The following is a 25,612-nucleotide window of genomic DNA, read 5'->3' on the forward strand; positions in this document are numbered from 1 at the left end:
ACGGCAAAATTACTTATGGTCAATTCCAAGTCTTTCATCAACAATGGGCATGAGGGAACAAAAGAATGAAAACATCGGCAAGACTCTTGTAAAAGAATTAGAAACCAGAGGTCTAAGATGGTAAAATGGGCGATTTCCTCAAGATTTGCCAAAAGCATGGACTTTTCAAGCAGGGGATCATAGTGCTAGAATAGATTATACAATAGCATCGTTGAATCTATTTCATACAATGTTGTCTTATCGGAAAGTGGGAATATATATAAATGACCGCGATCATTCGGAGAATGACTGGAATGACTAGCTGGGGGTGGCAGTTAGAAACGCTGGGCTTGGACTGGTCTGTGTGCGCCTTTTTCCTTTTATAAAATTCAGAAACAGATCTTTTGGGTGAACACCAGGCTCTTGGAAGAGACTACTTCTTTATTAGTTAAGATCTGGCAAGAGGACTTTTTTATCCCTTTTGCTCAAGAAAACACACCCCCCTAGCTCCCCAGCACTCTTTCCATCCCTGCCTCTTTGCAACATTTTTTCCTAATGCGTACACAAAATATGGCATTTGACTTCCTGCTAATCACAGTTGTTTATATTCCTACCATAAATAAGCCCCAGCAGCAATCTGCACTTTTGTTAGCAAAGAAGTTTCAATGTGTCACCTTGGAAAAAACTGAAACTGTATTTAACATGGACCCTATTTTACAAGGAAGACTGATCATCAGATTTTTTTTGTTCTTAGGGTGTATCCATTTCTGGTACTAACATTACTTGTCCTAAATCTCTCACCTCCAACTGGACTGACCTTTTACCCAGTGCTCTCTTGCCAGAAGTTTTTAGGGGATTCCCAACGGTTCCCTCTGCCACTTCCTCTGCTTGCTCCACGCCCTCTCATCGAACTCAACTATTCATTCTCTCTTCCAGAGGATTCCTTTGTGGCCAGACCTGGGGGATTGGATGGGGACAAGCAACCAGCTCTCATGCTGCCAGGAGTGCCCCGGAAGTCGATTTGTGCCTGTTCCATCTGTATTGAGGCCTGCCCTGTCCCTGCAGAGCCTTGAAGCTGCCTCCAACCACAGCCTCCCTCACCCCTTCATTACTTGCTCTGCAGCTGACCGACTCCGATCGAGCCTCAAACAATGAACGAAGATTCACCATGAAAAAGTCAGCACCTGCAACACTCCTCAGGCTTTGGAGCATACCCATGACTCTCAATTCTATAGATCCGGCCCTGAGAAATAGGTGCTTGTGCTTAGAACCTGAAAGCAGCGGCACAAATTAAGCACTGGCACGGAGAAAAAGACACTCAGCCGTGCGTTCATGGAGACATCAGAACCTATCCAATAGCCGAAATCCCCATCAAGTTACCCAATAACAGTACTCTACTGGTTAGGGTAGGAGTATTGGACAACCTACCCGAACAACTCAGTTTGGACACAGACTATCCAGAATTCATCTTGTTGCTCAAAAGCACACTGAGGGAGACTTCTACACCCCCTTGTACGCTGCTCACACAAGCCCCTTGGCTTTCGGACCAGTCATTTCAGTATGCTCAATTCAAAGACCCCACCAGCCAGAATGCCTGGCAACAAGCACAGAACCCAGTGGTACCGTCCTCATTCCCCTCATTCATCCTCAAAAATTTTTTATATACAGGATAGGAAAACAAGACGATCCCCCACAGTTAGTGGTTCTCAAGAGATTTCCCTATCAAATATTATTTTTTGCCCAGTCACCCATTCTAGCAGGTCACAGTGTGCCTGAAAAAACAACCCAGACTGTGTTGAGATATTTTTTATTGGCCAGGGATATTCGCCAATGTAGATAAATACTGCAGGGAGTGTGAAATATGTCAGAAGAAGGACCCAAAAACCCCCTGCCGTTCCCTTACAACCTCTACCAATCATCGATGACGCCTTTGAGAGGATAAGTATGGATTTACTGGGTCCTCTCCCAAAATCGAAAATATATATCTATATACTGATTATTGTCTATTACGCAACTCGATACCCAGAAGCATTTCCCCTACAAACACCAAGCACGAAAAAAACATCAGTGAAAAGTTACTAGAACTGTTTTCGAGGGTAGGATTTCCCACAGAGATTTTAACAGACCAGGGTACCCCCTTTGTTTCTCGTTTAATGAAACAAGTCTGTAAAACCTTGAAAATTACCCAAATAAGAACATCAGCTTATTACCCTCAGACAGAGGGTCTGTGCAAGCGATATAACGCCACCTTCAAGCTAACCATGAAGAAAATGCTAACCACCGAAGGGAAAGAATGGGACATGTTGTTGCCACTCGCCCTCTTTGTTATTTGAAGCCAGGTTTAGAAAAGCTTGGGTTGTTCTACCTTTGTACTTCTTTATGGGAGACAGCCACAAACCTTGCTAGAAATTACAAGAGAAGACTGGGAACAAGAGAAACACGAAGACACACAACATCTTCTAGAATACACCCAAAGCCTAAGAAACCGCATACAGAAACGGCGAGATTTTGCTCACGACAACCTAGAAAAAGCTCAAAGAAGCTAGCAGATGTCTTGCAATAAAGGAAAGAGGTGACAGCAGTTATAAGTCCATGACTAGGTGCTCCTACTCCTACCTTCCTCTATACGCCAAAAAAGGTTGTAGTTGTTGAAAGGATAGGCCTCACTACTTACCAGTTACACCTTTCCTCAACCAAAACCCAGATATCCACATAAATCTACTAAAGAAATGGTTGGGACCCCTGCCCAAAGACACCCTATACGTTTTGTCAGACTAAAAACCCATTCCTTCAACATTGACTCATTTGCTCATAAACGAACATCTAACAGAGGAACAAAAAGTGTCTCTTCAGACCCTATTAGAGTCCTTCTCCTCCATCTTTTCCGACCTCCCGGTAAAAACAACAATCGTCGAGCATGCCATTGTTACCCCACCAAATTAAGTAATAAAACAACGCCTCTACAGAATACCATGCGCTAGGCGGGACGCGGTTCCTGCCACAATAGAGAGCATGTTACAACTAGGAGTCATAAAACCTTCCAGCAGTAACTGGTCCTCCCCCATTGTCATAGTTCTGAAACCGGATGGTTCCATCCGTTTTTGTATAGACTTCCGATCAGTCAATGCCATCTCGAAATTTGAACTTGTCACCACGCCACGGCCCCGGAGGGACTTTGCTCTTCCAGGTGCATGGGCGTCTACGGGGCTTTTGGAAAGGGGCTGAGTCAGAGAGGGACGGGCGGAGAGGCAGAGGGGTGAAAGGGACCCAGGGTAAAGGAAATAAGTGAGACGGAAAAGAAAGACAAAAGCAGAAATCATCAGCTACTCTTTTTCTTTTGGTTATTCCAACCTCTAGCCCCTCCCTTCACATTTATGCAGAGCTATTATTTATTCCTCACATCCTCGCTTGACTAAACCATAAAGCAAAAACACTTACCTGAGCCTTTTCCTTCTGTCCAAGGGATGACGGCGGCCGAGGCTCACCTAAGGGACTGAAGTGGAAGACCCTGTGGGAAAGAAGAATACAAAAGAGACAATCAATCATTGTGATTTCCTGCAATACTAATAAAAAGTGTATACCAAGAAATTATTCAATGCAGTGAGCTCCTTCTCGACCGACTCTTCTACAATGGGGAGCTACAAACTCTCCCTCCAGGGAATAGGAGACAGAGACAAACACACACACACACACACACACACACAGTAAAGCATCGTAGGAAAATGCCTGATACAGTTTTTATTTGCTGGCATATGTACATCCTTTTAGAAAGGTGGGCGAACTATTTATTTTGTTCAATGTGCTTATACTCACCGGCAGAACCCAGAGAGTCCGCCTCCCCCTTTCAGATCCAAACCCACCACGATCACCTGCGGCGTACCCCAAGGATCATCCCTCAGCCCTACCCTTTTCAATATCTACATCGCACCGCTCGCCACATCATCCGAGCACACCACCTCAACATCATCTCGTACACCGACGATACCCAGCAGATCCTCTCCCTCACCAAGGACCTGGCCACCACCAAATCCAACCTCCAAAAGGGAATGAAGGCTGTTGCAGACTTGATGAAGACTAGCCGGCTGAAACTGAACTCGACAAGACAGGAGGTCCTCATCCTCAGATCCACCCGCTCCGCATGGGACGACTCCTGGTGGCCGGCTATGCTGGGAGTTGCCCTGATACCCACCAACATCACCTGCAACCTGGAGTTCATTGTGGACTCCACACTCTCTATGGCCCAGCAAGTTAATGCTGTTTCCTCTTCCTGCTTCAACACCCTCCGCATGCTCTGAAAGATCTACAGATGGATCCCCACCAAAACCAGAAGGACGGTCACCCAAGCAATCGTCAGCAGCAAGCTGGACTATGGCAACGCCCTCTACGCAGGAACCACGGCCACACTCCAGAAGAGACTCCAATGCCGACAAAACGCCTCTGCACGCCTCATCATCGAACTCCCTCGCAACAGCCACATCACCGCCCACCTGAGAAACCTGCACTGGCTCCCGGTCAACAAGAGGATCACCTTCAAGCTCCTCACCCGCTGTACAGCAGCACTCTGCAGCACCACTGTACAGCAGCACTCTGCAGCACCACTGTACAGCACCATCCTACAGCACCACTCTACAGCACCACTTTACAGTGCCCCTTTACAGCACCAATGTAAACCACCACTCTGCAGCACCACTCTGCAGCACTACTCTGCAGCACCACACTACAGCAAAAATCTAAACCACTACTCTGCAGCACCACTGTACAGCACCACACTGCAGCACCACTCTGCAGCACCACTCTACAGTACCCCTTTACAACACCAATATAAACCACCACTCTGCAGCACCCCCTGCAGCACCACTGTGCAGCACCACTCTACAGCACCACTCTCCAGCACCACACTACAGCACCACTGTGGTTGGGTGTGGTTGTGTGTGGTTGTGTATGTTGTTGTGTGTGGTTGTGTGTGTATTTGTGGTTGTGTGTGGTTGTGTGTGGGTGTGGTTGGGTGTGTGTGGTTGAGTGTGGTTGTGTGTGGATGTGGTTGTATGTGGTTGTGTGTGTGTATTTGTGGTTGTGTGAGTGGGTGTGGTTGTGGTTGTGTGTGGTTGTGTGTGGTTGTGTGTGGTTGTGTGTGTGGGTGTGAGTGTGGTTGGGTGTGGCTGTGGTTGTGTGTCTGTAGTTGTGTGTGTGTGCATGGTTGTGATTGTGTAAGGTTGTGGGTGTGGTTGTGTGTGGATGTGGTTGTGTGTGTGTGTGGTTGTTCATGTGGTTGTGTGTGGTTGTGTGTGTGGTTGTGGGTGTGGTTATGGGTGTGGTTGTGTGTGTGTGTGGTTGTGTGTGTGAGTGTGGTTGTGTGTGTGGTTGTCGTTACGTAAGGTTGTGTGTGTGGTTGTGTGTGGGTATGGTTGTGTGTGTGTGTGGTTGTGTGTGTGGTTATGTGTTTGAGTGTGTGTATGGTTGTGTGTGGTTGTGTGTTTGTGGTTGTGGTTGTGTGGTTGTGGGTGTTGTTGTGGGTGTGTGTGGTTGTGTGTTTGTGTGGCTGTGTGTGTGGGTATGTGGGTGTGTGTGTTGTGTGTTTATGTGTTGGTTGTGACGAAAGGCTAGGCAGCGAAGGGGGTCTGAACAGAGGACGAGGGCTGCGTGGGAGGGGGTGGAGGAGCATGCTGTAAGGCTTACTGAGCCATGAAAGAAAGGAACAACCTACTTAATGACCCGTGACTGAGGAGACAGATGGCGGCTGCAGCGTGTGCACGCTCGCGTGAACGAAAGGCTGTAGCCACTCTGTAGCATTTTCAAAACTCACTTACTAAAGTCTCTCCGAGCAATGCATGCGCGCTGACTCAGCGAGACCTAAAAACACACTGACATTTTTAATTGGACCATTCCAGTTTGTACCCAGCCATGTGCTAATCAATCTTGACCCTGCACCCAATGGGAACAGTCCAGCCCGAACTGACAGGCCAGGCCCTCCCTGAACTGGAAATAAGCATTCTAGGACCGGTTTCGGCCTTTCAGCCCTCATCAGCCAGGATAGCTTGACTCCAGTGGCATGGATAGTGTGGGACCCACGTCTGGGCATACCTGGCCCACTCGAGGTGACAAATGCAAAACAAGCCTTGACATAGCCAATAGATCTCGCTTTTGGGACCTTATAACAATTTAGTTATGCAGCAAAATATCCTTGGTGCAACAACATCAAGGTCCCAAAGGCGAGACCTATTGGCTATGCCAATGCTTGTTAATGTATGTTGAATATCTAATTAACTATAGTACCATGTAAACAAGCATTGGTAAATGCATTAGGTTTCTCCTATCTGATTAGTAATTTTTAAAAAAAGTTTTGGGTGAGCAGTTCTGCAATATAATTTAAATGAACTTTGAAAAAGCTTTATGACTTGTTTGAGAAAGGTAAATAATTAAAGGTAACGTGTGCAGTTCTATGCAGGGAAGAATACTAGTTATCAGTGGTGTAAGTTACAAAGAAGAGACCACGAACAGAAGAATGGGAAACTGCTAAGTGTCTGCTGTATGTCTTGTGTGACGTAATTCATTTCTGGCATGCTTCACTTTCCCAGATCATTGAAACAGTTCAGAGTCTGGAAGCCCATTGCCCTGAATGTTTACTCTCAGTGTCGTGAATATGCACCCATGCTAGTGAGTCACCCTAGTTGCATCAGATAAAAAAGCAACGACTATGGCTTCGTTGTTTAGAATATTGAAAATGCTTCACTTCTGAAATGATGAGACTGTGAAAGAACTGTAAGGCGACTCTTTGAATTTACATAAATAGTGAAGGGTGGCACTGCTAGATAGAGACCCGTCCCACTTAAAGCCCCGCATATGACAATATGAAATAAGCCTGTGAACAGATACAAATACTATTCCTCTGTAGAAAGTACGCATGTTTACCTGCTAATAAACACAAAGCATCATTTCTGAAATGATGAGACTGCGAAAGAACTATAAGGAGTGCCTTTGAATTGACATAAATAGTGAAGCGTGGTCCTGCTGGGTAGAGACCTGGCCCACTTAAAGCCCTGCGTATGACAATATGAAAGAAGCCTGTGAACAGATACAAATACTATTCCCCTGTAGAAAGCACGCATGTTTACCTGCTAATAAACACAAAGCACCATTTCTTCATGGTGCTTACATCAAATGAAATGAATGCATGCCCTGAATCTCTGCTTTAAACCCATTGACTTGTAAACTTGTGACGCACACTGTAGCTGCAGAGCATCCTTTCTGTCACCAGGCTGAGCTCACGGCCACAAATGCTGCAATCCTATTATTAATAACCCTCCTGCCCAGATGCTCCTTGCGGCCTCTGTTTACGCGCTCCCCTCCAAAGACTACATCCTTCTGGGAGACCTCAACTTTCACCTTGAAAAGATCAACGACCGCAACACCACCACCCTCTTGGACAACCTCGCCAACCTCGGACTTAAACAACTGGTCACTTCCCCCACCCACATCGCAGGTCACACACTCGACCCCATCTTCACCTCCAGCAATCATGTCTCCTTCAGCCACACTACGGATCTCCTCTGGACTGACCACAGCTGCGTTCACTTCACCTACAACAAGCCAAAACCCATCAACCACCTCCAACCAACTCTGCAAAGAAACTGGAACAAAATCACCATCGACCAGATCTCCTCATCGCTCCTTCTAAACACCCCAGCCCACTCTTCTAACCCAGACCAAGCCGCCGCTAACTTCACCCTATGGTTATCCAACACCGCCGACACCTTAGCACCACTGAAAAAACGTCAAAGCAAACCTGGCAACAAGAAGGCCTCATGGTTCAACGATGATCTTAAGAAGTCCAAGAAACTCTGCCGCTCCCTTGAAAAGGCCTGGAAAAAAGACCCAACCACTAGCACCAAGGACGCCTTCAAAAACGCCACCCGCACACACCACCAACTAATCCGAAAGGCCAAGAAAACAGCATTCAAGGATCGACTTGACAACAACGCCCACAACAGCAAGGAACTTTTCAACATCGTCAAGGAATTTTCCAATCCCTCGGCCAACTCCAACGACATCACCCCCTCTCAAGCCCTCTGCGACTCCCTAGCCTCATTCTTCCACAACAAGATTGCAGACATCCACAACAGCTTCGACAACCAACCCGGAGACCAACCCGCCCAACCATATGCTGAACATTCTCCCCCCGTGAACACCCTTAACGACTGGAATCCAATCTCCACTGAGGACACCATCCGCCTGATGAACTCCATCCACTCAGGATCCCCCACAGACCCATGTCCTCACCACATCTTCAACAAAGCAGACTCCGTCATAGCACCGCACCTCCAAGACGTCATCAACTGCTCCTTCAACTCCGCAACCTTCCTGGAGAGCTGGAAACACGCTGAACTCACCGCCCTTCTGAAAAAACCCACAGCGGACCCCACCGAACTCAAAAATTACCGCCCCATCTCGCTCCTTCCATTCCCGGCCAAAGTAATCGAGAAAGCTGTCAAAAACCAGCTCGCCGCTTTCCTCGAAGCCAACAAATCCCTTGACTCCTCACAATCTGGCTTCCGAGCTAAACACAGCACTGAGACCGCCCTCATCGCAGCAACAGACGACATTCGAACTCTACTGGACAATGGAGACACAGTCGCCCTCATCCTCCTCGACCTCTCTGCAGCCTTCGACACAGTCTGCCACAGCACCCTTTTACAACGCCTCAGTAACATCGGAATACAAGGAAAAGCACTTGAATGGATCACCTCGTTCCTCACCGGAAGAACCCAGAGAGTCCGCCTTCCACCATTCAAGTCCGAGGCCACTGAAGTCATCTGTGGCGTACCACAAGGATCCTCACTCAGCCCCACCCTCTTCAACGTATACATGAGCCCCCTCGCGACCATCGCCCGCCAACACAACCTCAACATCATCTCTTACGCGGATGACACTCAACTAATCCTTTCTCTCACCAATGACCCCAGCACCGCCAAAACTAACCTACACGAAGGAATGAAAGAAGTTGCCGAATGGATGAAACACAGCCGTCTGAAACTGAACTCAGATAAAACAGAAGTCCTCATATTAGGTACATCCCCCTCTGCATGGGACGACTCTTGGTGGCCGGAAGCCCTTGGAAAAGCACCCATCCCGACAGACCACGCACGATACCTAGGCGTCATCCTGGGGTTCTTCACTCTCAATGAACAGACAAGTCAGCACCGTATCCTCATCCTGCTTCAACATTCTTCGCATGCTCAAAAAAACATTTCGCTGGATCCCCACCGAAACCAGGAAAACAGTCACCCATGCTCTGGTAACGAGCCGACTGGACTACAGAAACACCCTCTACGCAGGTACTACCGCTAAACTCCAGAAGAAACTCCAACGAATCCAAAACGCCTCAGCCAGGATCATATTAGACATCCCGCGCAACGAACACATCTCTGGTCACCTGAAAGACCTCCACTGGCTACCCGTCAATAAGAGAATCACTTTCCGACTGCTAACCCACGCACACAAATCACTCTACGACATCGGACCAGAATGCCTCAACTCACGACTGTCCTTCTACACCCCCTCCCGCCAACTACGTTCTTCCAGCCAAGCCCTCGCCACTGTACCTCGCATCAACAAGACCACCATGGGAGGCAGATCCTTCTCATACCTGGCTGCTAAAACATGGAACTCACTCCCTACTTACCTTCGCCTTACCCAGAACCACCTAGCATTCAGAAAGCAACTTAAAACGTGGATATTTGACAAATAATCCTCCTCCCCTTCCTAAGCGCCTTGAGACCCTCTGGGTATGTAGTGCGCTATATAAATTCTTTGACTTGACTTGACTTGACATGTGTCTCCGAGCGTTTTCTGGTTTGAATCAAACCTTTGCTCCTCGGATACCTCTGACTTCAGTCTCTCTTCGGTGGTTGTTGTTATTCCGGGTTAAGCGCAACTGATTCAGGGCATGACCCCATCTACACGTGCAAACAAACATGGCATCTCAGGCTGCGCACGCGCAGCACCGCGCATCACAGCTGCACACGTGCGGGGCGAAAACACTACTTCCTATCGCCGAGATAGGACCTTGCACGGAATGCAGCCTGTGCCCTGTGAACTGCCCTGGACAGATATCTCAGTTTCAGTGCGCCTGCGCAGAGGAAAGACAGTTACCCCCCTCCACATAGAGGAGCCAACCCGAGGACTATTGCACATAAATCTCAGCATGTGCTGTGGCGCGAGGCGCCTCGTGCTCCGTGGCGGGAGGCCGTGTCTGTCCTCAGCACATGCGCAGTTAACCCCACGCTCATGGTTCAGTCCTGGCCTCAGTCTCAGCTGGGCCGGCGGAGGATGCCGGAGCACAGCAGGGAGAACAGGCCCCATATGAAACCCCAGGTGAAGTCATGATCCACAGCAGGGTGCACAGACCCCGTATGAAACCCCAAGTGAGGCCATGAGATACAAAGAATGTCTGATGCTGGGAGGGTCTCAAGCCTGCTGTACGGGATTCATGTTTGTTGTTGTTGTCTGCATCGATCAATGATTATTTTGTATCAACAATGCTCATTGACCCTCATTGGTGGAGTTGGGTCACTCTTTTGAAGGCCTCAGCAAACGTTGACATTTTTTTCACCTGAAAAGTCTGTGTGATGAGAAGATTGACTTGAATTCCGTTTTTGGCTTTCACCAGAGTAAAGGGGGGCAGCCCCGTCAATTGAAAGTGAAAGAACGCACTCCCAGTCAGCACCGACTGCGCCTCATTGCACCTAGGCTCGGCGTGCACAGCATCATCTGATGAGGCTAAAACTCTCCCAAATATGTCTCAACCTCACTAGGGCCTCAGTAACCAAGTAACGGTCAGCCAATGCCCATCAGGTAAACAAGCATTGGCATAGCCAGTAGGTCTCGCCTTTGGGACCTTATAAATGTTTAGTTATCCAGCACAATATCCTTGGTGCAACAACATCAACTGTTGCATGGCTAAACACTTATAAGGTCCCAAAGGCAAGACCTATTGGCTATGCCAATGCTTGTTATCATTGGTTCCTGTTCGTGACTTTTAGAGATGCATGCTTCTGTTTCATCCTCGTGTCAAACTACTTCCGCCTTTTGTTGATCTAGGTCACGGGTACTAATAAACATTTTCCCGGGGGCCAAAAGTTTGGTCTATGATGTGACCGAGGGCCGCACTGATGCCAGCAGGGTGTAAAGTCGGGGTAGGAAAACAAAGCCTGTATATCTAGTGGCTGCCTTCAAGAATGAAGGTGTTCCTAAAGTTAAAGGCCTAGTTACCTCCTTTTCCTAACTGCAATTAACCTGTAAATAAGTGTTTGCTGTATGTGTAGGTTTCTTTTTCATGCTAGTTCTGAATCAAGTAAACGGCAGCCCAGTGCTGCTGCTCACCAGGGGTCCGCATGTAAAGACCTGGAGGGCCTTATGCGGCCCCCGGGCCGTACTTTGAGTATCACTGATCTAGATCCTCCCTGCGACCGCCCCAGCTACATGTGTATTTCCATGTTCTTCAAAAAGGGGTCGGGTTGAGCCGGGCCGATGTATCTCCTTTGCTTTCGTTGGTCCCATGGGAGTAAAAGCTGCTCATTCTGCTAACCCTTCCCTAACTTTCCAGAAGCGCCAGAGCAGACAGACTCGTCAAGTCTTCAAGGAAGTGTGAGTGTGACGAGGCTGGTTTATTAATTCACCACTTAACTAATCAGTCTCCTGCACCTCCGTCCTCACTTAAGCCACAATTTGTGACACATTTGCTGTTTTAAGGCTTGTAATAACATCACTTTTGTATATTTAAGTCTATACAGATACTGAAAACAGCAAACCACAAGTACGAAAATGTAGAGTACAGGGGGCACAAGCCCTAAACAAAACAAAAAATAGGTTTTAGAGGGGCAGGGTTTGCAAAGTAGCATAGGCAGTGTGCAGTAATGTCACAGAGATGGACATTGCAAGTCTATTATGCCTCTCTTTAATGGTAATGAACCGTGATTCACGTATTATAAGCACGCACATGAGCAGTGTATACCCTCATGTACATAAATAAAGAAGGCTTAAATGTATTTTGGTACAACAATGTGGGAGAGTTTTAATGAAACCTGTGGGAACATGTTAACATTAACTTTTATTGGGCAGAGCAAGTTTCCAGTGGGAGAAAGCTAAAATATTGTAATGCATGATATAGAAGGAATATAGTCCTCTCTGATTCTGACTTGCATATCTATGCATTGCCCAGATATTCTATGCAGTAGTCTGTTATTATTGTCCTTTTGCATGATAGCGTGCATTACAGTTAGCTTATAGATGCCACTTCTTCAGCTATTCACAAATGGGGAGCATTTTTATTTTGGTGCCGGTAAATATTCTCTATCTCAGTGCGACCCTGATAGTTGGCAGCCCACTAGCGATTCATTTGATGTCTACTAAAAACCAGGCAGTTGGGGTATACCTGCTACTAGCTACCAAATGGGTGTTTGGACACACAACAAACTGGAACAAGCGTTTGCAATGCAATTTGTCTCGCATTTACACACGTTTGAGCTTTTGGCATTGTAAATGACAATGCCTTTTATTTATATTTTGATTTTCAAAAAATAATTAAAATACTTTGTCATTTATTTATTTATTTATTTATTTTGTCAATTTATAGGGCGCAACAGCTACCCAAGAAGGGTTTCCCGGCGCCTAGACACAGCTAGAAAAAAAGACAGAAACGGAGGGAGATTTTGAGGTGGTTATTGTTGGGATTTACAATCCCAATAGCTTAAACTTGTGTATATGCGCGACCTGTTGCTTTGCAAATGCTTGTTATCTTCAATCAATAAATCAATCAACAGAATTTGTATAGCGCGCTACTCACCCGTAAGGGTCTCAAGGCGCAGAGGGGGTAGGGGGGGGGGGGCGCTACTGCTCGAACAGCCAGGTCTTGAGTTGTTTCCTGAAGGAGAGATGGTCCAGGGTCAGCCGTAGGTGAGTGGGGAGGGAGTTCCATGTCTTGGCTTCCAGGTAGGAGAAGGATCTTCCTCCGACGGTGGATTTGCAGATTCGTAGGATGGAGGCGAGGGCGAGGCTGGCGGATCGGAGCTGGCGGGTGGGTGTGTAGAATGTGAGGCGACTGTTGAGGTACTTCGGGCCCGTGTCGTGGAGAGCCTTGTGTGCGTGGGTGAGGAGTCTGAGCGTGATCCTCTTGTTGACGGGGAGCCAGTGCAGGTCTTTCAGGTGGGCAGAGATGTGGCTGTGGCGAGGGATGTCCAGGATGAGTTGTGCTGAGGCGTTCTGAATGCGCTGGAGTCTTTTCTGGAGTTTGGCTATGGTTCCAGCGTAGAGGGTGTTCCCATAGTCCAGACGGCTGGTGACGAGGGCCTGCGTGACCGTCTTCCTGGTTTCGGTGGGGATCCATCGGAAGATCTTTCGGAGCATGCGCAGGGTGATGACGAGACGGCGTTGACTTGCTTGGTCATCGTGAGGGAGAAGTCCAGGATGAAGCCCAGGTTGCGTGTGTGGTCCGTTGGCTTGGGTGCGGTGCCCAGGGCAGGGGGCCACCAGGAGTCATCCCAGGCAGAGGGAGATGGTCCGAGGATGAGGACTTCTGTCTTGTCTGAGTACAGTTTCAGATGGCTGATCTTCGTCCATTCCGTAACGTCTTTCATTCCTTCCTGGAGGTTGGCTTTGGCGGTGGCGGGGTCGTTGGTGAGAGAGAGGATCAGCTGGGTGTCGTCGGCGAAGGAGATGATGTTGAGGTTGTGTTGGCGTGCGATGGCTGTGAGAGGGCTCATGTAGACGTTGAAGAGGGTGGGGCTGAGTGAGGATCCTTGCGGAACGCCGCAGATGACTTCGGTGGCCGCGGATCGGAACCGGGGAGGCGGACTCTCTGGGTTCTTCCGTCGAGGAATGAGATGATCCACTCCAGGGCCGCTCCTTGGATTCCGGTGTCGAAGGCTGCTGAGAGGTCCAGGAGGATTAGGGCAGCAGCTTCCCCGTTGTCGAGCAGGGACCTGATGTCGTCGGTGGCTGCGATGTAGGCGGTCTCGGTGCTGTGTTTTGCTCAGAAACCGGACTGTGAGGGGTCGAGGGATCCGTTGGTCTCGAGGAAGGCGGAGAGTTGTCTGTTGACGGTCTTCTCGATGACTTTGGCTGGAAAGGGGAGGAGTGAGATGGGGCGGAAGTTCTTCAGGTCCGTGGGGTCCGCGGTGGGTTACTTCAGAAGGGCGCTCAGCTCGGCATGTTTCCAACTCTCCAGGAAGGTGGCGGATGCGAAGGAGCTGTAGATGATGTTCCCGAGTTGGGGTGCGATGATGGAGTCGGCTTTGTTGTAGATGTGGTGTGGGCAGGGGTCGGTAGGGGAGCCGGAGTGGATGGTGTTCATCAGGCAGGTGGTGTCTTCGGTGCTGATAGGGGTCCAGGTGCAGAGGGTGGTGGTGGGGGGCGTTGGTTCGGTGGTTGGGTGCATGGTCAGCGCGCCGAAGCTGTTGTGTATGTTGGCGATCTTGCGGTGGAAGAACGAGGCACGTGAATCGCAGAGGTCTTGCGAGGGTGTGATGTTGTTGTTGCAGGCGCTGGGGTTGGAGAGCTCTTTAACGATGCTGAAGATTTCCTTGCTGTTGTGGGTGTTGTTGTCCAGTCGTTCTTTGAATGTTGTCTTCTTGGTGGTGCGGATCAGCTGGTGGTGTTTGCGGGTGGCGTTCTTGAGGGCGGTCATGTGTTCTGCTGTCTGGTCGTGGCGCAAGGCTTTCTCGTGGGTGAGGCAGGGTTTCTTGGAGTTTTTGAGGTTGTTGGTAAACCACGAGGCTTTCCTGCTGCTGGGTCTGCTGGGAGGATTCTTCAGTGGTGCGAGTTCGTCGGCGCAGTTGGTGAGCCACTGTGTGAGGTTGCGGGCTGCTTCGTTGGGGTCCGTCATGTTGGTGGGCGGGTTCTGGCTGAGGGCGGTGGTGAGCTGGTCGGCGGTGATCTTGCTCCAGCTTCTGCGGGGAACCTGTTGCGGGTGGAGGTGGGTCGTGGTTCTCCTAAAGTTGAAGTGGACACAACTGTGGTCTGTCAAGTGCTTGCTGGAGGAGAAGATGGGGTCGAGTGAGTGGCCGGCGTAATGAGTGGGGGTGTTCACCAGTTGCTTGAGTCCGAGGTTGGCGAGGTTGTCCAGCAGGGCGGCGGTGTTGCAGTCTTTGTTGTTCTCCAGGTGGAAGTTGAGGTCCCCTAGGAGGATGTAGTATGTGAAGGTGAGGGCGTGCGGGCTGACGAAGTCTGCAATGGCTTTGCTGAATTGTGTGTGTGGTCCCGGGGGTCTGTAGATGAGGGTGCCTCTGAGGGTGGTCTTGGGTTCGGTGTGAATCTGGAAGTGAAGGTGCTCGGCGGCGGTGAGGGTGTCGTCGGAGTTGGTTGTGATGCGGATGGTGTTTCTGTGGACGATGGCGATGCCTTCTCCTGTTTGGTTGACGCAGTCCCTCCGAGTGATCTTGTAGCCCTCCGGGATGGCTATGGCGATGTCGGGGGCTGAGGAAGCGTTCATCCATGTTTCTGTGAGGAAGGCGACGTCTGGTGAGGTTGAGTCGAGGAGGTTCCAGAGTTCGACGGCATGCCTGTGGACGGAGCGGGTGTTGATCAGGATGCACTTGAGATGGTTCTTGCTGGAGCTCGGCTTGGCGAGTGCGGGTTCAGAGGCAGGTGAATTGGCAGGCCTGGCAGGTGAAGGGTCCGTGGGTGCGTTTCAGGGTGGCTCGGTAGCAAGCGGTGTTCCGGCTGGCCTTGAGTACGTTGAGGGTGGCGGCGTCGTAAGTTCGTCGGGAACGTTGGCATCGTTAAAGGACCAGGGGTCCTGGCGCTGGGCGCGGTCCAGGCGCGGACGGGCGGAGGCGGGCTTGCCTTTGGCGCACAGTTCGCTGCGCATCCGTGCGGTGACCTCCATTAATGGCGAAGTGGGAGGGAGGAGCAGCTGGGAGGCGGGAGCGGGGTGGCCAATGGGCGGGGTACAGAATTAAAAAGGGGGCGGGCCGCAGGGGAGCAGCGGCGGGGAGGGGGAGAAGCGGCTGGCAACAGGCGCGGGCACACGGGACGGTAAAATTACAAGGGCACAGCTAATACAGAAACAGAGAGACCGGAAAAAAATACAGGGGCACAGGCTAAGAAAAAAAAAGAAACTGGCACAAGTCACACGCAACAGTCCTGGCAGGCAGGCACTCAGGCACTGAGGCAGCAGCTGAGGGCTCACGGCAGTAGCGGAGGGGTCAGGGGTCCTGGCACTCACGGGGGAGGGAGACGCGTAGTACATGGGGCGAAGGTCCTGCAAGCAGGGACAAGGTATCATGGTCTTTTTAGTAACATTAGAAAACTTAAATTTGAAGCTTTTGTGTGGGCCCTTACGGCCAAGGGCGCTGTACACACAACCATAAATTTCTAATTCGTTGTCAATAAAGTCTGAATTTGAATGATTCTGTCCAAGTTTTACCAAAAGCTATCTGTTACTGAAACATTTTGCATAGTGTATTTTCTTGTCAACAAATAAACATATGTGTGGCATAAATGCCTCAGTGCCTGCCTACTTCTTTGAAGTACTATTGTCCTTATAGTAATGTCCCCAATTTAATTATATTCAAATTAGATTTATGGATTTCCCCCTTCCCGCCCCACAACAGAACCAATGGATTACCTAGATACCTGTGTGAGTGGTTTGATTGCCACAGTTGTCCTTGAGGACTCCGATTCTGGTGTGCATTACTGGGTCAAAGGTGAAGATGGACAGATACTGTTTGGAGAAGTCATGTCCAGCGGTAGCTTTGGCAGCGGCTATAATCCGCTCGCACCTCTTTGTCCCATGGTTCACTGCAATCCCACGGATTTTTCATGGAAGATTAAATCTGTCCCTGTAAGTGTATCCCGCCCCTGGGAAGCCCGTGGGATCCATTCAAAGCCAATCGCCTGTTACATTAAACCACGCAAGCTACCAGGGCAGAACCCACAGATCACTGCCGCGGTGCGTGTGTCTGTGGCGCGGCGGCTGTGCTCGCAGGACTTCTACGCACTTGGTTTCTTGGCCGCCAGGTGTAATATTACTGGAGCACTAAGGCCGAAGGCCACGGATCTCATTCAGTCAATTTTTTTCGTAAATGTATTGTTTAGGTGAGGGGTTAAGTTTCACTTAATTTCCAACAGGAAGAGGATTTTTCTGCAGATGCGCCACTGAATAATCTGTTAACGTTATTCATTGCATAGAAAATTATGGTGGTGGACATGGTGGTGGTGGATGCGGTAGTGGTGGACATGGTGGTGGTGGTGGACATGGTGGTGGTGGTGGACATGGTGGTGGTGGTGGACATGGTGGTGGTGGACATGGTGGTGGTGGACATGGTGGTGGTGGACGTGGTGGTGGTGGATATGGTGGTGGTGGACATGGTGGTGGTAGACATGGTGGTGTTGGACGTTGACGTTGTGCAGGTGGTGGTAATTGATGAGGTGGTAGTAGTGGACGTGGTGGTGGATGTAGTGGTGGTGGCAGTAGTGGTGGATGTAGTGGTGGACGTGGTGGTGGAGGTGATGTTGTTAGTGGATATGGTTGTGGTGGACATGGTGGTGGTGGACGTGGTGGTTTTGGACATGGTGGTGGTGGTGGACATGGTGGTGGTGGATGTGGTGGACATGGTGCTGGTGGACGTGGTGGTGGTAGATGTGATGGTGGTGGTGGACGCGTGGTGGTGGACATAGTGGTGGTGGATGTGGTGGTGGTGGTGGACATGGTGGTGGTAGATGTGGTAGTGGTGGACGTGGTGGTGGTAGACGTGATGGTGGTGTACGTGGTGGTGGTGGACGTGGTAGTAGTGGACGTGGTGGTGGATGTGGTGGTGGTGGACGTGGTGGTGGACGTGGTGGTGGTAGTGGATGTGATGGTGGTGGACGTAGTGGTGGTGGACATGGTGGTGGTGGGTGTGGTGGTGGTGGGTGTGGTGGTGGTGGATGTGGTGGTGGTGAAGGTGGGTGTGGTGTTGGTGGACATGGTGGAGGTGAACGTGGTGGATGTGGTGGTGGTGCACGTGGTGGTGGTGGTGGACATGGTGGTGGTAGATGTGAAGGTGGTGGTGGACATGGTGGTGGATGCAGTGGTGGTGGACATGGTGGAGGTGGTGGACAGGGTGGTGGTGGATGTGGTAGTGGTGGACGTGGTGGTGGACGTGGTGGTGGTGGATGTGGTGGTGGTGGTTGATGTGGTGGTGGTTGTGGACTTGGTGGTGGACGTGGTGTTGGTGGTAGATGTGGTGGTGGTGGATATGGTGGTTGATGTGGTGGTGTTGGTGGTGGACATGGTGGTGGTGGACGTGATGGTGCTGGACATGGCGGTGGTGGAATTGGAGGTGGTGGTAGTGGTGGTGGTGGGTGTGGGGGTGGTGGACATGGTGGTGGTGGAGGGTGGTGGTGGTGGACGTGGTGGTGGTTAACATGGTGGTGGTGGACGTGGTGGTGGTGTACATGGTGGTGGTGGATGTGGTGGACATGGTGGTGGTGGATGTAGGGGTAGTGGATGTGATGGTGGTGGAGGAGATGGTGGACATGGTGGTGGTGGATGTGGTGGTGGATGTGGTGGACATTGTGGTGGTGGATGTGGTGGACGTGGTGGTGGTAATGGATGCGGTGGTGTTGGACGTGGTGGTGGATGTGGTGGACATTGTGGTGGTGGACGCGGTGGTGGTGGACACAGTGGTGGACGTGGTGGATGTGGGGGTGGTGGACCTGGTGGTGGTAGTGGTATTGGTGATGGTGGTGGACGTGGTGGTGGTGGAGGGTGGTGGTGGTGGATGCGGTGGTGGTGGACATGGTGGTGGTGGACGTAGTGGTGGTAGATGTGGTGGTGGACATGGTGGTGGTGGATGTGGTGGACATGGTGGTGGTGGATGTAGGGGTAGTGGATGTGATGGTGGTGGAGGAGATGGTGGACATGGTGGTGGTGGATGTGGTGGTGGATGTGGTGGACATTGTGGTGGTGGATGTGGTGGACGTGGTGGTGGTAATGGATGCGGTGGTGTTGGACGTGGTGGTGGATGTGGTGGACATTGTGGTGGTGGACGCGGTGGTGGTGGACACAGTGGTGGACGTGGTGGATGTGGGGGTGGTGGACCCGGTGGTGGTAGTGGTATTGGTGATGGTGGTGGACGTGGTGGTGGTGGAGGGTGGTGGTGGTGGATGCGGTGGTGGTGGACATGGTGGTGGTGGACGTAGTGGTGGTAGATGTGGTGGTGGGTGTGGTGGTGGTGGACGTTGTGTTGGACATGGTGGATGTGGTGGTTGTGGACGTGGTGGTGATGGACGTGGTGGTGATGGACATGGTGGTGGTGGATGTGGTGGTGGTGGACGTGGTGATGGTGGTGGACATGGTGGTGGACATGGTGGTGGTGGTGAGGGACGTGGTGTTGGTGGATGTTGTGGTGGTGGGGGATGTGGTGGTGGACGTGGTGGTGGTGAACGTGGTGGTGATGGACATGGTGGTGGGTGATGAGTTAGTGGTGGACGTGGTGTTGGTGGAGGTGCTGGTGGACATGGTAGTGGTGGGGGTACTGGTGGACGTGGTGGTGGTTGATGTGGACGTGGTGGTGGTGGTGGATGTGGTGGTTGTGGTCGACATGGTGGTTTACATGGTGGTGGATGTGGTGGTGGTGGTGGACATGCTAGTTGTGGACGTGGTGGTGGTGGTGGTGGACGTGGTGGTGGTGGACGTGGTGGTGGTGGTGGATGTGGTGGTGGACGTGGTGGTGGTGGTGGACATGGTAGTGGACGTGGTGGTGATGGATGTGGTGGTGGTGGACATGATAGTGGTGGATGTGGGGGTGGTGGTGGACATGGTGGTGCTGGTTTATGGTGGTGGTGGTGGTGGACGTGGTGGACGTGGTGGTGGATGTGGTAGTGGTGGACGTGGTGGTGGTAGACGCGGCACGATTGTTGGATGTGGCACGATTGGCACGTTTGGCCGCCTCACTTTGGCACTAGCAAAAAAGGACAGAGGCTGTACCTGGCAGCTATTTTTCCTTTTAAAAAAGAGGGGAAAAGGGGACGAAAGTTTGGCTGAGGGGGACATAATTTCGCAATAAAATAACAGTTATTTCAAAATGCAAACAAACTTTGACAAGGCAAGAGAAACAAGGACATTGCAAGCTTTTCAAATGACACAAATAAGGAGCTTTCAACCCAATTTGGGCACGCACGGACGGAGCCACTGCCTGCTGACTTTGCAACTATCGCAGAGAATCCTGGCTACATCTGCTATGTTGCTGTACAAAGTTGGCCAGCGACCGACAGCGATTGTTGCGTCCGGCATTACGGATTCTGGGCCATAGAACACGCAGAGAGGCCTCGGACTGGTGTTTCTCAGAATCCACGACCTGCTTATTAGCCAGGGTAGGCAACTTCATCCATCAAGTTAAAATGGCACTCGATTCCCAACTAAAGGCTACTATTTCGATGGGCCCGGATAGTGGGCTCTGCGCTTTCCCCGTCGCCCCAAAGTTGGCAGCTCACAGGTAATTCAGGGAGACGCCGAAAAGAAATTGGTACCATCGGACTGTGGTATTTAACCCGGGTCGACTAAGGGTCGGATGAAGTCCGCAGTGCGACTGATGATGTCGAACTTTTATACGTGTCACAGACTCTAGTAAGCGTGGTCTCATGGTGAATTCAAAGCCCTTATTCTTTTAATAATGTATAATAGTAGTGAACACAGTTAGTCTTGGGACAATATAGCTGCACCAATGGTATTACCTGGTTTTGGCCAAGAAGGGGGGGGGTATTTTATTTTACTGTATTTTATTGAAGTTCATTGTATTTTATACTGTAATGATTTTAAGTAATCTCACAGTTTTCTAATAAACATACTTGCTCCTCCAAAAAAAATTTAAAAAAATAAGGAGCTTTGCATCACCCCACCAGTATAAACAAGCCAAGCCACGAAAGCGAAAGTTAAAGTGATCGGACGGACGCAGAGAGGAAAGCAATTTAATGACCCGTGATGGAGGAGACAGATGGCTGTTCTGCGCTTGTGCACTCAAGCGTGTAGCCAGCCATGAAATCCTGGGTAGCACTTTCGAGATGCCCTTTACTATAAGTCGAGCAATCTAGGCTCGACCTAAAAATTGAATGTGATGTGTTTTCACTAGAATAACTAGGCTGATTGTTGGTGTCTCATCATTTTCATTTGTTTCAGTTGGTAATTTGTAGGTCTCGCCTAGGCAGCGTGCATGCGCTGTCTCTCCAAGACATCTAATAATCTATATGCTTGGGGATACTCCGCCTATTGCGGGATAATTTCTCCCCGCTTGCCATTAGTTAACTTTCCCTTTTTAGGTCTCGCCTGAGCCAGCGCATGCGCTGCCCTGCGAGACATTTTGTTAGGCCTTTTAAAAATGCTGCCACACGGCCTAGCGCTTGCGTTCACGCGCGCAGCCACCAGCTTTCAGCGCCCTGGCCTCTCCTTCATTCGTGCGCACCACTCGCATGTCTTTTTTTGCACGTGTGTGCGCACAACTCCCGGGCTTGTTGCTCGCGCTTCTTGTTTAAATTTTAATGTTGGTATGTGCTGTACTTAACATGCCTCCTGACGAGATCCCTGGCACTTAAGTTTTTAACAAATTATTCAATGGGTGTAATATCTTTTCACAAGCCCTGTCACCACCCACTGCACGTGTGTACATGTAGCACAGAATTCCCCGGAGCTATAATTACACGCTGAAGTCAAAATCCTTTGTATATATCGATTTTACGAGTGACCATTCAGCGTTACTTGCATCTCGGAGTGTGCCAAATATTTACTACCAGATTTAACAGGACATGTTTCACCTCCTCTGTACCCCGGACAGGCCTCGCCTCCTCTGCTCCCCCTGGACAGGCATCTCCCCTGCACCCCTCAGGACAGGCATCACCTCCTCTGCACCCCTGGGCAGGCTTCACCTCCCCTGCACCCCTGGACATACCTCTCCTCCTCTGCACCCCTGGACAGGCCTCTCCTCCTCTGCACCTCTAAGCGGGCCTCACCTCCTCTGCACTCCTGGACAGGCCTCACCTGCACCTAACCCCATGGACAGGACAAGCTTTACCTCCTCTGCACCCCGGACAGGCCTCGCCTCCTATGCACCCCTGGACAGGCTTCACCTCCCCTGCACCCCTGAACAGACCTCTCCTACTCTGCACCTCTGGATAGGCCTCTCCTCCTCTGCACCCCTGGACAGGCCTCTCCTCCTCTGCACCCCCACGGAACAGGCCTCAACTCTTCTGCACCAGCTTCGCAGGCCTCATCACCTTGGCACCCATGGACAGGCCTAACCTCCTCTCCTCCCCCTGGGGAGGCATCACCTCCTCTGCACCTCTTGACATGCCTCACCTCCTTTGCACCCTGTGGACAAGCCTCACCTCCTCTGTACCCCTGGACAGGCCTCTCCTCCTCTGCACCCCTGGACAGGCCTCACCTCCTCTGCTCCCCTGGACAGGCCTCACCTCCTCTAACCCCTGGACAGGTCTCACCTCCTCTGCACCCCTGGACAGGCCTCACCTCCTCTGCACCCCTGGACAGGCCACTCTTCCTCTGCACCCCTGGACAGGCCTCACCTCCACTGCACCCCTGGACAGACCTCACCTCCTATGCACCCCTGGACAGGCCTCACCTCCTCTGCGCCCCTGGACAGGCCTCACCTCATATGCACACCCCAGGACAGGGCTCACCTTCTCTGCACCCCTGGACAGGCCTCTCCTCTGCACCCCTCAGGACAGGCATCACCTCTTCTGCTCCCTTGGACAGGCATCTCCTCTGCACCCCTCAGGACAGGCATCACTTCCTCTGCACCCCTGGACAGGCCACACCTCCTCTGCACCCCCACGGAACAGGCCTCAACTCTTCTGCACCCACTTCGGAAGCCTCATCACCTCTGCACACATGGACAGGCCTCACCTCCTCTCCTCCCACTGGGGAAGCATCACCTCCTCTGCAGCCAGGGACAGGCCTCACCTCCTCTGCACACAAGAACAGGCCTCACTTGCTCTTAACCCCATGGACAGGACATGCTTCACCTCCTCTGCACCCTGGACAGGACTCGCCTCCTCTGCTCCCCCTGGACAGGCATCTCCCCTGCACCCCTCAGGATAGGCCTCACCTCCTCTGCACCCCGGGACAGGCCTAACCTCCTCTGCATGCCCCGGGACAGGCCTCACCTCCTCTGCACACCCCGGGACAGGCCTCACCTTCTCTGCACCCCTCGACAGGCCTCTCCTCTGCACTCCCTGGACAGGCCTCACCTCCTCTGCACCTCTGAACAGGCCTCTTCTCTGCACCCCATGGACAGGCCTCACCTCCTATGCTCTCCTGGACATGCCTCACCTCCTCTGCTTCTCTGGACAGGCCTCTCCTCCTCCCCTCCTCTGGACAGACCTCACCTCTTCTGCACCCCTGGACAGGCTTCACTTCCCCTGCACCCCTGGACAGGCCTCTCCTCCTCTGCACCCCTGGACAGGCCCCTCCTCCCCCTGGACAGGCCCCTCCTCCTCTGCACCCCTGGACAGGCCCCTCCTCCTCTGCACCCCTGGACAGGCTTCTCCTCCTCTGGCCCCCTGGACAGGCCTCACCTCCTCTGCACCCCTGGACAGGCCTCTCCTCCTTTGCACACCTGGACAGGCCTCTCCTCCTCTGCCCCCTGGACAGGCCTCACCTCCTCGGACCCCTGGACAGGCCTCTCCTCCTCTGCACCCCTGGACAGGCCTCATCTCCTCTGCACCCCTGGACAGGCCTCACCTCCTCGGACCCCTGGACAGGCCTTGCCTCCTCCGCTCCCCACTCAGGCTCAGCAGGGCGGGCTCCTGAGTCCTGCACTCCCTAGGCACACGCACTCAGCTGAGCTCTCCTGACCTCACCGTGAATGCCAGGCCGGGGGAATCTGATCCCTGGATTCATACATTGCAGCCAAGTGAGTTGGCAGCTCTCCTACCTGAGCAGAAACCTGTCCAGGCTCTCTCCTCCTCCTGGGGGGGGGGGGGGCAGATCTGGGGCGGGGGGCGGGGGTCTGAAGATGAAGGTATCTGGGCTCCTTCCTCCTCTGCTGCAGGCTGAACACGAGGAGAGACAGGAAGTGATGTCACCGTCGCTGCTTGTGCTGTCTCTGCCACCGCCGCTGACCCAGAAGAGGAAACCCTTCTCCTTTCATGCAATGTACAGCTCAGTGGGTATCATCAGCAGGCGAGGAGCGCCCTCTGGTGGCCGCTTCCGGAACCACCGCCTCCAGGCTCACACAAACAAGCATTGGTGCCTGTAAAGACCTGGGATTTCAGATGTCACAGATGTGAATGTTTTTAAGGGTCAGACAGTTCAAGTGATGGAGCAAGGATTCGCACGTATAGCGCCTTGCTCGTATGCAAAACCCTTGTCTATAATTGCATAATAATATTAACACCATTGTTCGTCATTTGTAAAGTGTTTTCCCCTACACGCGGGTGTCCCTAGGATGCTTGCTTGTTTGTCTTTTCACGTACTAACGAAGCTTGCACTGAACATGGCTGCTTTGCCGCAAATTCAGTCTGCGCATGCGTCGGTCATACCCATGTGATGTGACGCACTCGCATTCTGGAGGGATTCTGTGCTCATGCGCATTGATGCTAAATATGGCCGCTTGTCACTCACCACGCTCTCTGCTTACTGCAGCAGCTTTTAGCCTATCTATTCTTTCGCATTAATCCTTAATGCTATAGTTATTATAAAAGTAAGGGTTGGTTTTTCTTTATCATGGTATACAGTGCGATCATTTTTATGTATGATTCTAATTTGTCTTCGCTTACTTTTCATGTACCGCGTCTTTGTGGGCTGGGTATGCATGAGCGGAGCCATACTTGAAGCTCTGCTGGGCACCGTCACCTGACCAGAGAAAGTTCCAACTGCGCAGAAGCTAAACCTAGCCAGCTGGCATCTGAAGCACAATGCGCCTGGGAACATCGCTGGGAATACGGCATCTCACCTTGAAAGAAGCAATACTGTTGCTACCTATTGAAAACTGTTCTGTACTGCTGTATCCTATGCATGGGAACGTGAACCTGAGGGGCGGGTATTCAAAATTGCATATTTAATTATGTGAAACTGAATTCTAGGAGGTGGTAAAGACCGCACCACCTCTCCTGACCAATCACAGTGTGGGAAACTGTCACTTGCAACATTAATGGGTGGTCTAAGGGTCCCCAAACTGTATAACTACCCTAGTTTAGCTTAGGAAAATTGTCCGACTTGTCCGAGTAGCAGACCTGTCACTGACCCTACGATCTCAATAGGTGCTCATTCTGAAAGTGCTGCGGAGCACTTTGTCCGTACTTTCCACAATCTCCTAAGGGGTGGAAAAGCCTAAGTGCTGGCGAAGCACTTTGCTGGGGAATTCGAAAATCCAATCAGGGTTTCTGGCGGATTACTTGCAGGAGGGGGTAACGCAGGCGTTGCTGTCCGAAGCTGTGGGTGTTGGTCGTACCCTGGGAGGCCCAGTCCTTGATCCGAACCTGAGGGGTATCCTGTCCTTATTCTCCGTGAGCTGTACCTGCTCACAGTCTGGCATTCCTTTTCTGAGGGTCCCTGTCCCCGTCTTCCCAACTGACCCGTGGCCAGGGTTGGTCTTCAATCTGAATTAGGTAAATATAGATTGTGGGTTTGCGTATCTCTTTTTCT

At 51.4% G+C, this 25,612-nt stretch overlaps 1 long non-coding RNA gene across 2 annotated transcripts in view; it reads right to left on the reverse strand.

Moving 5' to 3' along the window:
- LOC147664099 (uncharacterized) overlaps nucleotides 1-23,946 on the reverse strand; it is a 47,134-nt gene extending 23,188 nt beyond the window's left edge. Inside the window, exons 1-2 of one of the 2 annotated variants that reach the window (XR_015305189.1) lie at nucleotides 23,901-23,946; nucleotides 3,418-3,487 (exon numbers count right to left, since the gene is read on the reverse strand). This is a non-coding gene — a long non-coding RNA (uncharacterized LOC147664099). Of the gene's footprint in view, nucleotides 1-3,417; nucleotides 3,488-22,644; nucleotides 22,879-23,900 lie in introns of those variants that run through there. The other variant, XR_015305190.1, reaches the window with a different exon arrangement.
- Nucleotides 23,947-25,612: the final 1,666 nt, after the last annotated feature.

This window comes from Lissotriton vulgaris, unplaced genomic scaffold, assembly GCF_964263255.1.
Source record: "Lissotriton vulgaris unplaced genomic scaffold, aLisVul1.2 SCAFFOLD_1464, whole genome shotgun sequence".
In the NCBI taxonomy this organism is placed as follows: domain Eukaryota; kingdom Metazoa; phylum Chordata; class Amphibia; order Caudata; family Salamandridae; genus Lissotriton; species Lissotriton vulgaris.